General features: G+C 36.4%; 1 protein-coding gene across 9 annotated transcripts in view; it reads right to left on the reverse strand.

Moving 5' to 3' along the window:
- Positions 1-17,859, reverse strand: part of ZNF438 (zinc finger protein 438) — a 202,071-nt gene that overhangs the window by 121,259 nt on the left and 62,953 nt on the right. For all 9 annotated transcript variants that reach the window (XM_088789521.1, XM_088789514.1, XM_088789511.1 and 6 more), the window contains one exon: positions 13,968-14,027. The gene's annotated coding sequence lies outside the window, so the exon portion shown is untranslated. The remainder of the gene's footprint in view (positions 1-13,967; positions 14,028-17,859) is intronic.

Below are 17,859 nucleotides of genomic sequence, written 5' to 3' on the forward strand. Positions count from 1 at the left end.
TGAATATTTTGTGCCAATCCTTCCTGGCTTGCAAAGTTTCTGTTGAGAAATCAGCTGACAGGCTTATGGGAGCTCCCTTGTAGGCAACTAACTGCTTTTCTCTTGCTGCTTTTAAGAGTCTCTTTTTGTCTTTAAACTTTGGCCTTTTAAGTATGATGTGTCTTGGTGTGGGCTTCTTTAGATTCATCTTGTTTGGGACTCTGCACTTCCTGGGCTTGTATGTCTATTTCCATCACCAGGTTAGGAAAGTTTTATGTCATTATTTCTTCAAATAGGTGTTCAATTCTTTGCTATTTCTTCTGGTACCCCTATGATGTGAATGTTGGTATGCTTGATGTTGTCCCAGGGGCCCCTTAAACTATCCTCATTTTTTTTGGATTCTCTTTTCTTTTTGCTGTTCTAATTGGGTGTTTTCTGCTACCTTATCTTCCAAATCAGTATTTCGATCCTCTGCTTCATTTACTGTTGATTCCCTCTAATGTATTCTTCATTTCAGTCCTGTATTTTTCATTTCTGACTGGTTCTTTTTTATGTTTTCTATATCCAGTTTTATGTTTCCTGGCTCTTTGTTGAAGTTCACACTGAGATCATTGAGCATCCTTTTAATGAGTGTTTTGAACTCTGCCTCTGGTAGATTGCTTGTCTCCATTTAGTTTAGTTCCTTTTCTGGAGCTTTGTTCTGATCTTTCATTTGGAATATGTTTCTTTGTCTCCCCATTTTGACTGCCTCCCTGTGTTTGTTTCTGTGTATTAGGTAGAGCTGCTACATCTCCTAGTCTTAGTAGAGTGGCCTTCTGTAGTAGGTGTCCTGTGGGGCCCAGTGGCACAGTCTTCCTGGTCACCTGAAACAGGTGCTCCAGGTGTTTTCCTTGTGTGGGTTATGTGTGCCCTCCTATTGTAGTTGAACCTTGATTGTTGTTGGGATGTAAATGGGAGATATTGACCCTCACACTGATTGGCTGTGAGGACTGGCTGTGACTACAGTGGAGGAGTTATTGTGCAGGGGCTGACCCTATGGAGCAGGATTCACTTTAGTGGGGCTCTGGTGCCAACCCAGTCAACCCTTTGTGCATGTCATTTGGCTTGGCTGGGTGCCGCTCTGTTGTGGTCTGAAGGTGGCCACCAAGTATGTTGGCTCTGGGGCTTCTTGGGAGGGGTTCTGTTGCATACCAAGGTCAGCCATTGCCCATGATATACCCAGGTCCACTTGGTATGAGCTACAAAGTGATTTGCAGATGGGTGCCACTTATTCTGGGCTTGGAGTTTCCTGGAAGAAGCTAAGTTGTTAACTGAGACCAGCACCTGCTAATGCAGAGTTTGGTGCTGCTTAGCAAGTGGTACAGGGCACACTGAGGCCAGATGCTGCTTGTTTTGGGTTTGTGAATCTTTGAGAATTTTTAGGAAAGTCCGTAGCCTGAGCCAAGACAGTCCATTTGTATGGAAAAACTACTGGAAGTGGCCCTGCAAGTTGAGTGGGGCAAAGTCTCCAGGAATCACCAGGGCAGGGTGAAGGGTGTTATCCAGCTTGACGGAGACTCAGACATGGTGCCCATCTGTGCATGCAAGTTGGGTGGAGAGAGTGCTCAACAAATGAACAATGGTTTCTGCCAGCACTTCTGTATAACAGAAAGCTGACCCTCCAGCCCTTGCTCTGAAGCCAGACATTTCAGTTCCTCCCTGCATGTCCCTGGTGCCTTTTGAGCTGCTTCCCCAGTCCTGGAGCTCAGAGTGAGTGAGTCCATTAGCAAATAAGTCTGTGTGGGGGCCCTGTAAGAGGAACGCCTGGGATGCCAGCAGCCCTTTATCTCTATCAGCCACAATCTCTGCTGGTTTCCACAGCCAGAAGTGATGGGGACTTCTCTCCCTGGCACTGGAACCGCAGACTGGGGAGCCTAGTGTGGGGTTGAGACCCCTCACTCCTTAGGGGGTACCTCTGCAGCAACACTATCTGTCCAAATTTTTAATCAGCACACATGTGTGTGGGGCCAGCCAATTCCACATCTCCACCCCTCCTACCAGTCTCAACATGGCTGTTTCTGTATATCTTTAGTTATAGGACTTCTGTTCAGCTCGACTTCAGGCAATTCTCAATGACAGTTGTTCTGAAGTTCAGTTTTAATTTTGATGTAGTCATGGGAGGAGGTGAGCACAATGTTTACCTACTCTGCCAACTTCACCGAAAGAAATGTTACTTTTTTAATAGATATGGTGCTATTCTAATTTTATAATTCTTCCTGAGTCAATTTCAGTAATTTGTGTCATCCAAGGAATTGATCCATTTAATCAAAGTTGTCAAACTTATTTCCAAAAGATGTTTGTGGTATTATTTGTATATGCTTTCAACTTCTGTAGAATCTGTAATGATGCCCCTTCTTGCAATCCTGGTATTATACTTAATTGCATGTGTTTCCTCTTTATTTTTCTTAATTACACTAGCTAGAAGTTTATTCATCTCTTCAAAGAGGCTGCTTTTGGTTTCCTTGATTATCTCTGCTGTTTATCTGTTTTCTATTCTATTGATTTCTGTTCTTCTGTTTATTTCCTTCCTTCTACTTACTTTGGTTTTAATTTGATCTTCTTTTCCTAGATTTTTAAAGCAGACATTTAGATCACTTATTTTACACCTTTCTTTTTTTCTAATATATGCATTTAAAGTTAAATATTTGTCTAAGCACTGCTTCAGATACATCCCACAAATTGTGATGTTTTCATTCTGAATCACTTTAAAACTTTTTTTATTAGTTCCCAATGTATAAAAACTGTAATAGTTAGACATTTACACCCCTCACAAAGTGATAACCCCTCTCCCCCAATCTACTACCCTCTGATACCATATACAACTGTTACAATTCCATTAACTGTATTCCCTATGCTGTACTCCACACTCCATGACTATATATTAAATTATAGTTGACATTCAATATTATTCAGCTTCAGGTGTACAGTGCAGTGGTCAGACATCTACAACATCCATGAAGTGGTGTCCCTAATAAGACAAGTGCCTATCTGACACACTACAAAATCTTTACATTATTAATTATATTCCCCACATTGTCTTTCATATCCCTGTGGCAATACTGTGGCTACCAATTTGTGCTTTCTAATCCCCTCACTTTCTCCCTCATCCCCACCCTCCTCCCATTTGGCAACCATCAGTTTTTTTCTCTACATCTCTGAGACTATTTCTGTTTAGTTTGCTCATTCATTCTGTTCTTTAGATTCCACATATAAGTGAGATCATATGGTATTTGTCTGTCTCCATCTTAATTATTTCACTTAGCATAATGTTCTCTAGGTCTATCCATATCATTGCAAATGGTAAGATTTCATTCTTCTTTATGGCCAAGTAATACATTGTATAAATGTACCATAAAATTTTTAATCCACTCGTCTACTGACGGGCATTTTAGTTATTTCCATGTCTTGGCTATTGTGAATAGCACTGCAATAAACATAGGGGTGCATATATTTTTTCGAATTAGTGTTTTGGAATCCTCTAGATAGATACCTAAGTGTGAATTGCTGGGTCATAAGGTAGTTCCATTTTCAGTTTTTTAAGATACCTCCATACAGATTTCCATAGTGGCTGGAGCAATCTGCAATCCCATAAACAGTGCATGAGGGTTCCCTTTTCTCCACATCCTCGTCAGTACTTGCTGTTTATTGATTTATTGATAATTGCCATTCTGACCAAAGTGAAGTAGTATCTCATTGTGGTTTTTATTTGCATTTCTCTAATGATTAGTGGGATTGTGCATTTTTACATCTGTCTGTTGGCCATCTGTATGTCCTCTTTAGAAAAATGTCTCTTCATGTCCTCTGCCCATTTTTTAATTGGATTGTTTGTTTTTTTCATGTTCAGTTAAATGAGTTTGTTTGTTTTTTTATAAATTTTGGATATTAACCCCTAATCAGATGTATTGTTGACAAATATCTTCTGCCATTCAGGAGGATCCATTTTTGTTTTATTGATGCTTTCCTCTGCTGTGAAAAAACTTTTTAGTTTGATGTAATTTCCCGGTTTGTTTGTTTGTTTTGACTAATGTGTTAGAAGTGTGTGATTTAATTACAAATATTAAGGATTTTTCAGATATCTTTCTGGTATTGAATTCTAATTTCATTATGTGTGGTCAGAGGACATATTCTGCATAATTTTCATCATTTGAAACTTAATGAGACTTGTTTTATATAGTAGTATATGGCGGGCTATCTTGGTGAATATTCCATGTGCACTTGAAAAGAATGTATTTTCTGCTGAGCGTTGAGTGGAAGTTCCATAATATCAATGAAGTCAATTTTGTTTGTTTTGTTCAGCATATCTATATCCTTCCTGATATTCTTTCTACTTACTCCATCAATTACTGAAATGGGTGTGGAAATCTCCAACTATAATAAAAGATTTGTCAATTTCTTCTTTCAGTTCTGTCAGTTTGTGCTTTATGTATTTCACATTGTAATTTTGATTCATTTAAATTTAAGGTTAATATTTCTTCTTGATAAACGGAGCCATTTATCATTATGAAGTGTTCCTCCTTATCCTTATTAATATCACTTATTCTGATGCCCACTTTGATATTAATATAGACACTCTAGTTGTCTTATACTTAGTCCTTACATTGTATATATTTTCCACCCTTTTATTTCTAACTTACCTTGGGGTTTCTTGAGGACAAGACAGAGATTATTCTTGGTTTTTTAATCCAATATAACAATCTTTGCCTTTTAATTAGAATAGATCATTTGCATTTGATGTGTTATCTATATGGTTGGACATAGTTCTACCACATTGTTGCGGGTTTTCATTTGCTTCATCTGTTCTTTGTTCTTTTCTCCCTTTGTTCTTTCGGATTTTTTAAGATTTCATTCTTATTAGTTAAAATTCATTTTAAAAAACTTTTTAGTGAACAGTCTCTTTAACTTATTACAACCTACCTTCACAAAATATTACACCGCTTCGTGTATAAGACCCTTACCATAGTATGCTTCCTTTTCCCCATCCCAGTCTTTAAATTATTGTTATCATACATGTTACTTTCACATGTTATAAACCTTACATCAGATGAACACTGTTACTATGTTTTGCTTTAAATAGTCATTTACCTTTTAAAGAAACTAAAATAGGAGAAAAAATTGTTTTATGTTTACCCACATATGAACTGCTTTTACCATTCTTTATTTCTTTGTATAGTCCACATTTCCATGTGGTATCATTTTCCTTTTGCCTGAAGAATTTTCTTTAATGTTTCTTGTAACGTAGGTATGATGGTCATGAGTTGTCTCAGTTTCTGTCTTAAAAAGTTCTTATTCTCCCTTATTTTTCTCTTCCTTTATTTTCTAAAGATACTTTTATTGGATATGAGCAGTAGGTTGACAAATTTTTAGCACCTGAAAAATGCCATTAAATTGCATTCTGGCATGCACAGTTTCTGATGTCAAGTCTGCTGCCATTCTTAACTTTATTCCTTTATATGTAATGTCTTTTTTCTCTTTGCCCACTTTTAAGATTTTTTGTCACTGATTTTGAGCAATTTTCTTATGGTGTGCCTTGGGATGTGTGGATGTATGTGGATGTGTATCTTGCCTGGGGTCTGTTGAATTTCTTAGATCTGTGGGTTTACAGGTTTCTTCAAATTTGGGGAAATTTCAGCCATTATTTATTTAAATGTTTTTTCTCTTTCTCCCTTTTCCTCAAATCTAAGACTCCAATTACACTTATGTTAGATCCACGGTAATAAGATCCACGGTAGTTAGATCTATAGGATGCCAACTTGCTGTTCATCTTTTTCAATCTCTATTCTCTCTATGCTTTTGGTTAAATTCTTACTACATTTTCAAGTTCACTGATCTTATCTCCTGAAAGATCTGATCTGTACTTAATGCCATCTAGTAAAATTTCCATTTCAGTTACTATATTTTTAATGTCTGTATGTTCTAATTTTTCTTTTTTATATCTTTCATTTCAGTCCTCATTATGTTTATATATGTGGATCATATTTACAATAGCTGTTTTAACATATTTGTCTGCTAATTCCATCATCTCTGTCATTTTAAGATCTATTCCTATTGGCTCCTCGTTATGGAATTTTTCTCCTGCTTATTTGCCTACTAGCTTGATTAGACACAATTCACTGTGAATTTTATGTTGCTGAGTGAGTGCTGGATATTGTTGTATCTCTTAAACAGTGTTGGACTTCTTCTGGCAGACAGTTATTTGTGGATTAATATGGTTCTTTTGAGGCTTGGTTTTAACCTCTTTTACAGCGTGTGTAGTGGAACCTTTATTCTATGGCTCAATATTACAATGACCTGGTAATTTTTCATCTCAAGTTGTCCTTGTCAGTTTCTTGGGGTGTCATTCTACACATGCACAGTTTTGTATTCAGCTGGATCCTCAAGAACACCCCTATATATATTTCAAGAACTCCTCTTCCCAACAACCTACTCTCTAGGAGGGTGAGATTCAAATATAATTAGGCTTTTTTCATCCTGTCTCCTTACCTGCTCCATAGGGAGAGTCACGTACTTCACTTCTGGATTCAGGTTACTGAACTTTAAAGGTTGAAAGGAGAACTGATCTCCCTCTAAAAACCTACGTTATTAGTAGTGAAGAAAGCAAGGGTTCCGCTTTATCTGTATTTATTATTATTATTATTTTTTAGGAATTGAATACAAAAAAAAACCACACACAAAAAGTAGACAGATTTTGCCTCTCCAGACACTTATTGAATAGGTAATAATATCAGTAAATATTGAAAAGTAGGATTTTCCAAATCTATCCCATAATCATTCATAAAAAAGTATTTACTTCATTACTCTTACTCTAAAAACTATTAGCCCTTTATTATTTATGTTGGCATGTGCCCTAACTGAAGCCCCCACTAAACCATTAAATAGCTTATACATTTTTTGAAAAAATAAGAATAGATGTTTTTGTGGAGGTTGAAGAGAGGTACGTGGGTGGCAGAAAGCAAATATTTACTCCAAGGCTAGGCTGTCATCAACCAAGTTTGAGTATATAGTTATCTGAGAAGTTTTAATAACTTTAATAATCATCAACTATATCTAGATAATTATGCAGGCTCACTATTGAAAACTGAAAAATGCCAAATATATAAAGATGAAAATATATGCCATCTGTAAACCTATCACTCAGAGGGTAACAACTATTCACTTTGGCACGTGTCCTCAGAGAGTTCTGCTACGCATCTGCATACATACATACAAAATATCTTTCTTAATTTAAATTGAGATAATAGTGCGATGCCATTTTCAATTTCTTTTCAATTATGTTATAAGCATAACTGAGACTCACTGAATAGTCTTTACAAACATATTTCTTAACTAGGGACTGGAACAGGGTGAGATCTGTCCCTAACATAGAATATGAAGGTACTGAAATTCCTTGCTACTCAGAGTCAGAGCCACAGATCAGCAGCATCAGCATTACCTTGGAACTTGTTAGAAAGGTGGAATCTTGGGCCATATCACAGACTTAATCAAAATCTACATTTTCACAAGATAATCAAGTGACTCACGTACACATAAATTTTAAAAGCAGTGCCTTAATTTAACCATATCTCCTATTGTTGGACTTCTGTACTATTTTCACTTATTTTGCTATGGTAGCATTATACAGAACTCCCCTGAACATGTACATTTATGTTCTTGAGTAATTATTTTATTAGGAGGGTACACATTAAAGTGAGAATACTAGGTCATTATATTCTCTTTTAAATTTGAAACTTCTAATCTGTTGGGGTCTGAGAAACCAGTTAACCAAGTTTCTTAGAATTATGAGTTAGAGAATTTAAGGATCAAAAATAACAAGTAGTTACACATTTGAATTTAAATTCCAGCTCTGACAAAACAAGCTGTGTAACTATGGGCAATGATGTAACCTGTCCAAGACTTTGTTTCCTCATCCGTTAAATGGGGATTATAACAGTATTTACCTCACAAAATTGTGGTGAGGATTAAATTAGCTAAAACACATACAGCACTTAGAACACAGTGTTATCTGTGTTTGCTGTTGTCATTCAGAGGAAAAACAAGTAAATAGAGAGGCTCTAAGTGAACCTAATAAACCATTTTAAGATCTGAACTTTCAAACATCATCTGCATGTACCGTGTTTTCCTGAAAATAAGACTGGGTCTTATATTAATTTTTGCTCCAAAAGACGCATTAGGGCTTATGTCCAGGGGATGTCATCCTGAAAAATCATGCTAGGGCTCCTTTTCCAGTTAGGTCTTATTTTCGGGGAAACACGGTAGCTTAAAAGCCTCTTTCACTTCATCCCTAGTGCTCAGACCTATTCTAAGTACCTGAGTTTAATGGAGAGAAGGGTACTACATTTGAGAACTGTTTTTTTTTTCTTTATTACTTCATTATGGGCTTTAAAAGGCATATGGATACGTTAGTCTTCCTTAAAGACAGGTGCAAAAATTAATCTTGATTGCCTAGGTGCCGGAGGTCAAGAACCGTGATACACGTGCAATGCTAATGTTACCTTTAGAATCAAAGAAGTACTAGTATCTTACCTCCTAGGAAGACCCGTGGCTCAAGTCAAGACAGGAATATCAATACAGGAGGTAATCCAAACTGTATATTTTGGGTCAGAGCAACAGTTTTGTTTAGTGAAGTCGAAACAGTAACCAGGAAGAAGGAGGAGTCAAATCCAAAAGACAGATAGGAATAATGGGAAAGGGGCAGCAAAGTCAGCAACCCAGAGAAGACAGAGAAACCAGAAGAGACTCAAGGTGAAAATCTGTGAAAGGGTTCAGACCTTCTTTAGAGAGTCAGAACAGTGTATTTATCCATCAGATCGCTGATTCCACATGGCGTGCCAAGCATAGGCCAGCGTGGAGCAGGCCCTGCTGCTGCAGAAAGCTGTGACTGGAGAACTTTTAGATGTGTCATCCTTTTATTTAGGTGCTAGTTACCAAAGCGATCAAATATAAAGTACTTTAGTGTCACAGAGACCCTGAAAGTCATTCTTTCCTATATCATAAATTCCAAGTGCCACAGTTCAACGGTTGTAAGAAACTTGAATTTGCATGTATAGTCTTATTCAGGTCTAACTAAAAGCACTTATAACTTCAAGTTCTCTATTACTTTAATCATATTCTTGCATTTATAAGGTAAGATAAGAAAATGGCTATTTCACCCTCAATGAAACATTCACACACAGTCAGTACTTCTCAAAGAGCTTCTGGTTTAAGGGTAAGGAAGAGGTGAATTTTCCATTTGTAGCAAACTGATCAAAGGCTACTTCCAAATATTGTGTTCATTACTTTTGAAACTCAGTAAATTTTTAATAACTAAAATCTATTAGGGAATTTGTGCATGTAAGTATAGCTTAGTTTAGACCAAAAATCAATCAAAATAAATTTTCAATAAAAAATGAGAAAATGAAAATGCCTCAACATAAATTCTTTAGTTGAGGACTTAACCAGTCTGACTGGAAATCAACATTGATACTAGCTCTTCTTTCATCTCAAATATTGGAAACGTCACCTAGAAATGCTTTCTACTTCCTTCGTGAGATTGGTGAAAGCTTCCCAATACAAATTCTGGAGGGTGAATCTGAGAGGGACTCTAAGAGTAACTGCTCTGAAAAAAAGATTCTAAAAGACATCTCAGCATTGGGAAGACCTTAGAAATCAACTCTCTCCTCCTTTACCCCAGCCCAATTTTCCTCCACAACATCCCACACGGTGATCACCTCAACTTGTATACTGTCAGCGATGGAGAACTCACTGTCCTGTGAAGCGGCCCAGTCTATTTTTGTAGATACGAGTATAACTGTTACCAATGTACTCACTATAGTGCTGATTCAACTGAGCAGAAATCTCTCTCTGTAACTTCTCTCCATTGAAAATCAAGAAAGAAAGACTTTCAGGGTCTCTGTGACACTAAAGTACTTTATATTTGATCGCTTTGGTAGCTAGCACCTAAATAAAAGGATGACACATCTAAAAGGTATCTCCAGTCACAGCTTTCTGCAGCAGCAGGGCCTGCCCCACGCCGGCCTGTGCCTGGCACACCTTACAGAATCAGCGATCTGATGAATGAATACACAGCTCTGACTACCTAAGGAAGGCCTGGACCCCTTAACAGGTTTTCATGTCTCTTGAGTCTCTTCTGGTTTCTTCATCTGCTCTGGGTTTCTCACTTTGCTGCCCCCTTTTGCTCTCGTCCAGCTGTGTCTTTCTATAGCTCTAATCTCCAGTCCTTCTTTCATTTGAAAGCAATCCAAATTTCAGAAATTTGGAACAATAAAACCAAAATTTATAGTGAGACCTCTCCCACCACCGCCTTGGACATGTACTTCTCTTCTCTCTACATCTACCTCCACTAGAACCAGGCTAGGGGCTGAACTGGTTGGAATGAGGTTGTAGGGTCCGGGATTAGGAGGGATTTAGCTGATTCTAAAAGGATTTGGAGAATTTCAGGAACAGCAAGAAGGCAACTGTGGCTAGAGCAAAGTGAGCAAGACAGAGAACAGGGGGAGATGAAGTCAGCAGGCAGAACCTGCTAGAACAGGACCTGCCAGAACACAGTGGGTCAGGGGGTTTTCTCCTGAGTGTGATAGGGAGCCACTGACAGTTCTGAACAGGAGAATGACAGCAAATGTTTAACATTTAAGAAGAAAACACATAGCTTTTTCCCATGGTCCTACATGGAGAAATGACTGGCGAGGTGAAAGGAGTACAGTTAGAAGGCCGGTTATCACAATCATCTAGGTAATTTATGGCGGTGGTTATAAGTTACATTAAGGTACAAGTGGTGGGGTGTTGGCAGCGAAGGGGGATTTGGGATACATTTTGAAAGGAGGAAATATAAGCCTTACTGATGGGCTGGATGTGAGTTAGGAAGAAAAAGTCAAAGATGATCTCTAGTTTTGGGCCCGAGCAACTGGGTGGACCATTTGCTGAGATGAAAAAAAAGGAGGCAGGGGCAGGTTTTGGGAGAAGAGTTCAAAAGCTCTATTCCAGACATGTTAAGTCTAAAATGTTTATTAAACTTTCAAATAGAGATGTTGACTAGGCAGACATAGATCTGAGCCTTGAATACATGGGAGAGATCAATGTAAATAAACAAATTTAAGAAGACATATAGCATTGAAAGCAAGGGATCACAAGAGATCACATAGAGGATAACTGTAGAAGGCAGACAAGGGCTGGGCCCTGAAAAATGCCAACTTTTGAATACCATGAAGAAGAGACGGCAAAGGAGATTTTGAAATTTGATGTGTATTTTATGCTTTCAAATGTAAGAGGGGCTGGAGATTTGAAGCTATAGAAAGACATAGCTAGAACCAATGGGAAAGTTACAGAGTGATCTCTGCTCAGTGTAATGAACACTATAATGAATAAGTTGGTAAGTTACTCTTCCTCACAAAGCAGTTGAAATTATTTTATATCTGCAAACTACAAAGTACATAGCCAGCCATCATAATCTTCTTCAAAAACCACCTTTCATAATCACGTGCCTATTCTGTTTTTAACTCTTGCCTATTGACTGAGACTGGATAACTACATTTTACGTGTCAGCTGTTCAATTATTCCATGCCTGGCCTCTGGCATATGTCTTAGCTTCTGGATCCAAGTTCTCACCCCAACTAACAACTTCTAGTTGCCCAACACTAACCAGGAGGCACGCTGAGATCATGTTCTCCGGAGCTGCCAAAAGTTCTTGGCCTATGATCAATGAAGCACACAATGAGCGAGTGTTCAGCAATTAATCAGGTGACAAAGAACAACCGACATGTCAGGGAACTGCAGAACGAGCCAGATCAAGGCTGGAACATAGAACAGCAGATTCTACTCCAGACTAGTTACCCCAGGGGAATCTGCTCTAGGTCACCCAGTGTGATCAGACATCCTTTTCTCCAGAAGAGCTGAAGTAATCTGAAGTGTCCAAAGGTTCAGGATTCTCTGGAAGCTGGTAACTTAATAAACCGTAGGTACTGCACACCATGGGCACTTGTTCTTTCCGCCCCATTTCCTCAGGGTTACCCTGGAGACAACTGCTACTCTCCCAGCCTCATTTATGAAAGGATTCCAAACTGTCTCATAGGTGTTTCTGAAGATTAAATGAGATCATTGTAAATAAAGTGCCTGGTACAAAGAAAGTGCTCTATATACTTGAACATTAGCTATTCTCATTTATACTTTAGGTGACCACAGAATGATAGTCAGTCAGCTGAATGGTAAAGCATGAAAACAACACTTTTAATGCTCTTCTAGCACAAAAGAATAATAAAAAGGTTTTTTTCAGTTTGTTTTTTAATGTGTGAACTATTATATAATCAACAGAATTTAAACTTGTCTTCAAAAAATCTCCCCTCCATTTTTCTAAACTTTTCTACCAAGGTTGGCACAGTTATGTTACACAACTAAGAAGGATGCAAATTCTATTAACATGAGATGGATAACACCAATTCTGAGTAAATATCAAGCAAAACAGAACTCTAAAAAATAACAATTATTCTGCAAGAGTCATTCAGACCTGGGCCTCTTGTTTTAAATGTCTATATCCTTTAAGTATAATATATTTCTATTTCCCTTTATTAAATTTAAGTTTAACTAAAATCATTAAAGTTGGCAACAGAAGAAGAAAACCATTTATAAGACCTGCATGGCTATTTTACTTTTATTAATGAAAGAAAAGTTATGTAATAGTTTCAGCAAACTACAGAGTTCCCTTCTTATAGTCTTTTAATATTTATAGAAATTTAAAAGAGTTATACTGCTGGAGTTCATTTTGGAAACTGAGAATTTCTATCATCTGACAGCAATCAATTATTTTAGATCAATTACAGAAATGTCTATATAAGACTTATGCTCATCTTTATTCATATTATTTAACAATAGGGCAACTGTGTCTAGTACTTGACCTAGAAGCTCAAGTAAGTGTGACTGAACAAAACTGCACCAAGAAGGTCTCAACTCCAAACCACTGAGTCATATCACTGGCCTTTTTGCCTCTAACAACACATTAAAGAAAATAAAAAGAAAAAAAAGCAATGTTCTGGGAACCACTTAAAAGGCCTGGCTTGTGTTAATAGAAAATGCTGTACTAAACTACCGAAGAACACACAAGTACCTTAAAGGAATGAGGGCACAGCTGTAGCCGAGTATAACCAGATGTTTATGGACACCATGCTAACATCTAAAAAATGAACTCCCACAACTCCCATGAACTGAAAAGCAAAATTTATAGTCACATATTTCCCTACATCTCTATTTCATGAAATCTAGATTTTTACTAATCTAGGTAATTTACTAATCTAGGTAATTAATAATTTTGATTTTTCAAACTACTACACAGAAAAGCTACTTCTAAACTGTAATTTTCAAATCAATAAATCCTGATTTTTCCTGCTATAAATAATTTTTTGTTTTGGAATTACTGTAGATTTACAGAAAAGTTGCAAAGTTACCACAGAGTCCCTATATACCGTTCACTCAGTTTCACCTAAAGATATTAATCTTATATAGCCATGATTTTGTCAAAACTAAGAAAGTAACGCTGGTACATTACTAATAAGTAAGCTACAGACTTCATTTAGGTTTCACCTGTTTTTACACTAATGTCCTTTTTTAGTTTTAAGATCCAATCCAGGGTACGACGTTGCTTTTAATTACTATTATTATTATTATTATTATTATCAGTGCTTTAAGTTTAATAACGTGCCAAGCCTGTATATCTTATTTACAATATCCTCATTATAATCATTATAGAAAATAAACCTACAGCTCCCTGGAAAATACGTTTATTGGTTAGTAGGGAAATGTTACATGAAGATTCATGGAAATGTGACGTTTGTACTAATGTTTTATTCAGGAAAAAAAGGTAACTCATTGAAGTATGATATGTCCCATTACCTACTTTGGCAGGAACCTATGAGATCAAATTATGTAATGTTTCAGAAATAGCTATTCAAAAAATGCTTGTTACTTACCTATTTCTCAAAGCTGCAGTAAAGAGTCATAAGATATATGGTAAATCCTTTCAATTAATCCTGTAATAGAATATAAAGTATTATTATAATTATATTCAGATAATCCAGTTTTATCAAATACATGTAAAAATTCCTTTCCTTTCATTCCCAAATTTCATTTTTAATTACTGTATAATATTTTTATTAAGACAACGAAAGAACTAATTTAAGGGAGGATAATTCCATAAACTAATGTCTTTAGTTTAAAAATGAAGACAAGCAAAACTTAATAAAAGTTTTAAGATAAATAGAAAATGTTCTAGAAAAAAATGTCACAATGAATAAAACTAAGAAGAATGCTTCACATTCTTTTCCATGTGCATAATGCTGTAAAAATTACTAAATAGTCATAAACAAGTGAATCATATTGAGAGCACAGCCGTTTTGATGGAAAAACAGTAATTAAGAGTTTGGGATTAGGAGCTTTTTGAAAAAAACACGTGCCTGCTAAAGGGTCCGTGTGTCAGTTTGCCTGAGACAGTCCTAATTTACGCCCATTGTCCCAGTGTCCCACCCAATTTATTATTTGTTCTGGTTTTTCCATTTTCTGGTGTTTTTTTTATTACAACAGCATTATAATAAGCTGGGACTTTACTTCCACGCTCTGCCATGATCTTGTTGAGCAGTGTGAGATGCATGTGTAGCAAACCCAGCTGACATTTTAACATGTGGTTAAACCTGAAAGGCCCTGAGCAATAACCCATCTCTGGATGGGCTGTAACTGACACTTCATCCTCAAAGACGGCACCCAAGCAGCTCACAGAAAAAGGAAGTGCACCCGGGAATAGCTAGGGACAGCTAACTCCTTCAATCTTCGGCGAAGATGGAAGAAATATTCAACGCTGCTGCCCCGTTTATGATTAGCTTGAATACACCAATTTAAGAAAAGCGAATGAAGAAGTTTTACAAGATCAAACGACCGTTCTTTAAATTTATCTTTCTCAACTCTGATTACAAATTACCATGTTTACATAGTAGTCAAAATTAAGTGACAGCTGTCACTTTGTTGGCTCTATTAGCAGCAGAAATTCACACTTAAATGATGCCAGCTTCCTCAGTGTCAGGAGATACATCAACTAGAATAATCAGTTAATTCCAATAATGGTTTGATTGTTTTCATCCAATTCATGGAATCAAAGCAAAGCTCTGGGGAGGTCATTCTGTAGAACATGAAACACCTGACATTGCTGTAACTGCTATAGAAGCTCAGTTACAAAGTTCAACAACAAAGATAAAATTACAGTCAGTTTTCATGATTGACAGTCACTAAGCTCTCTAAAGCCATCATGGACACTGAGTTAGTGAAAACCAAAACACTGTTTTTAAAGGAAATACAGAGTTAGGTTCCTGTGAGCCTCTGGCCATAACATTTTCATCAACTGATCAAACATAACTTTCTTTTATTTGCATTTCTGCTTAAAGACACTTTATTTCATATAAATTGTTGAGTCACTAACATTGAACTCACGGCCAATATCACTAACTCATGCCTGAATGAAACTTATATAAGACATGTATTTTGTCTGTAAAATCCATCACATCACAGCTTTCTTGCACTCCAGCACTGTGCCCGGGTACCGTTTGAAACAGGGGAATCACCAACAAGAAGCACAAAAATGCAAAAAATGTGGCACCACGAACAGGACCCTTGTTTACAGTATCAGAGCTGAAAGGAGAGGCAGAGAATTGCCTTATTTTACCTCAGCCGGGAATGTGTGTTGAGCAATCTAAATATTGTGTCACTGCAAATGTCCATGAATGACTACAGAAAACCATGAGTACTGACTTGGGGGTTACAAATAAATTTTTGTAAGTAGGAGAATTTGCAAACTGGAAACTGTGAATAATGAGGATAGACTATGTTTGTTTGTACAGTGATAACACAAATACAAATTTTAGTCAAGCACAGCATCGTAGAGTAAAAAATAATGTTCTTATTAATTAAAAAAAAAGTATGGAAGAGAAATAAACTTGGACATGCTTGTGATTCACACATTATTCACCACTGCGCCATATAAACTGCAATATACTACCAATCAGTGTAGACGCAAACATATTTCACAATTGCATCCACCAAAATGTGACAGTCTGCCAATCAAAATTTATATATTTAAACATACACACCCACACATAGTTAAGGAACAGAACTAAAATATTTTGTGACAAAGATAATTTTGAATAAAAAATATTTCAGCATGGCAGTACATGTTTTCTCCTTTTGCTTTGAAGCTTTTATATTATGTACAGGATTAAAGGAACTTCAAAATGCTTGCATTCTAGCAGCATCTAAATTTGGTAAAATGCTTAATATACGTCTAAATAGACACAACTTATTGACTTGTAAAAAGTTCATTGAATAATGGTACTTTAAATAGAGTAAAAAGACAGTACTTGTGAAAATATATGAGCTGGAATATTTTCATACTACACTATTAAAAAATCAAAATTTAGAATAATTTCAATGCAGTAGAAATTGCTTCAAATTTACCAGGTACCTCAGTACCTATAGAGACATTATAGTCCCAAATTTTAATATTATGATTTACAGCAAATAGTAACTATTGGAAAGAATCAACAATTTCAAGTCTAATAAGCATTCAATGAAACTTTGAAGACTATAATTTAATGAAATGATTAAAAACCATATAACCATATTTCAAAACTACATTTCTTAAAAAAAAAAAAATACAGACCCAGTATTACACACAAATGATGACTAAAAAAATTGAATGTTTATGGACTTTTTTTTACTGAGAATTCGATTTGTGTTCTTTTTAAGACAATATGGAAAGTTTTGATTACTTTGATTTGATGTACATGGATATACATGTCTGCAAGTTCTTTTTAGAAATAAATTTACTTTGTAAATAACTTCTTAATTGGACAATTTTATATGTTTACCAATATAACAATTTTTCAGTAAAAAAACAAAATTATATAATTTTATTATTCTTTAGTACTCCTTATTCTCAAAAGAATCTCAGTTTGGGCAATAACTTAAATGGTTAACCTAAGTCTGATGGTTAATTTTATGTGTCCACTTGGCTATACTGTGGTGCCCAACTGTTTGGTCTAACACTGGTCTACACATTGCTGTGAAGGTCTTTGTGGATGTGATTAACATTTAAAATCAGTTGACTTTAAATAAAGCAGATTATGCTCATAATATGGTGAGCCTCATCTAATCAGTTGAAAGCATTAAAAGCAAAGGCCGAACTTTCATAAGGAAGAAGTAATTCTGCCTCAAGACTATAACACAGAAGCCCTGCCTGAGTTTCCAGTCTGCTGGCCTACCCTACAAATTTCAGACTTGCCAGCTCCCACAATCACATGAGCTATTTCCTTAAAACAAATACTGTCCCTCTCTGTGTATGTGAATATGTACATTTTTTCCACCCCAAAACGTGTGTGTGTGTGTGTGTGTGTGTGTGTGTGTGTGTGTACATTCATTCTACTAGGTCTATTTCTCTGGAGTACCTTATACACTAGGTAAATGATATTAGGAAGTATTAAGGAACTCCACCCAATGGAAGCTGCTCCCTGATAAGAGTAGAAAGTGAAAGCGTTTTATTTTAGGAAACATGTAATTGAAACAATTAACATGACCTTAAAGAAGAACAGAACCCCAGATTCTAGTGCCACACCTTCCTATGCCAGAATAATACCAGATAACCCAATTACCTAGCTTTTGGAGAATAGGGTCATGTCTTATTCCTCTTTGTATCTCCTTTCTAGCAGGTAGTCTGAGACAGAGAAGGTGCTCTAAAATGTTGCTAAAGAAACAATGTCTCAGAAGACATCACCAGTCCTACATGCTACAAAAATGGTGAGAAAATATGCAAAAGTATGTCTT

The sequence above is a fragment of the Rhinolophus sinicus genome, chromosome 1 (assembly GCF_057876585.1).
Source record: "Rhinolophus sinicus isolate RSI-liver-muscle chromosome 1, RSI-T2T, whole genome shotgun sequence".
Lineage (NCBI taxonomy): Eukaryota > Metazoa > Chordata > Mammalia > Chiroptera > Rhinolophidae > Rhinolophus > Rhinolophus sinicus.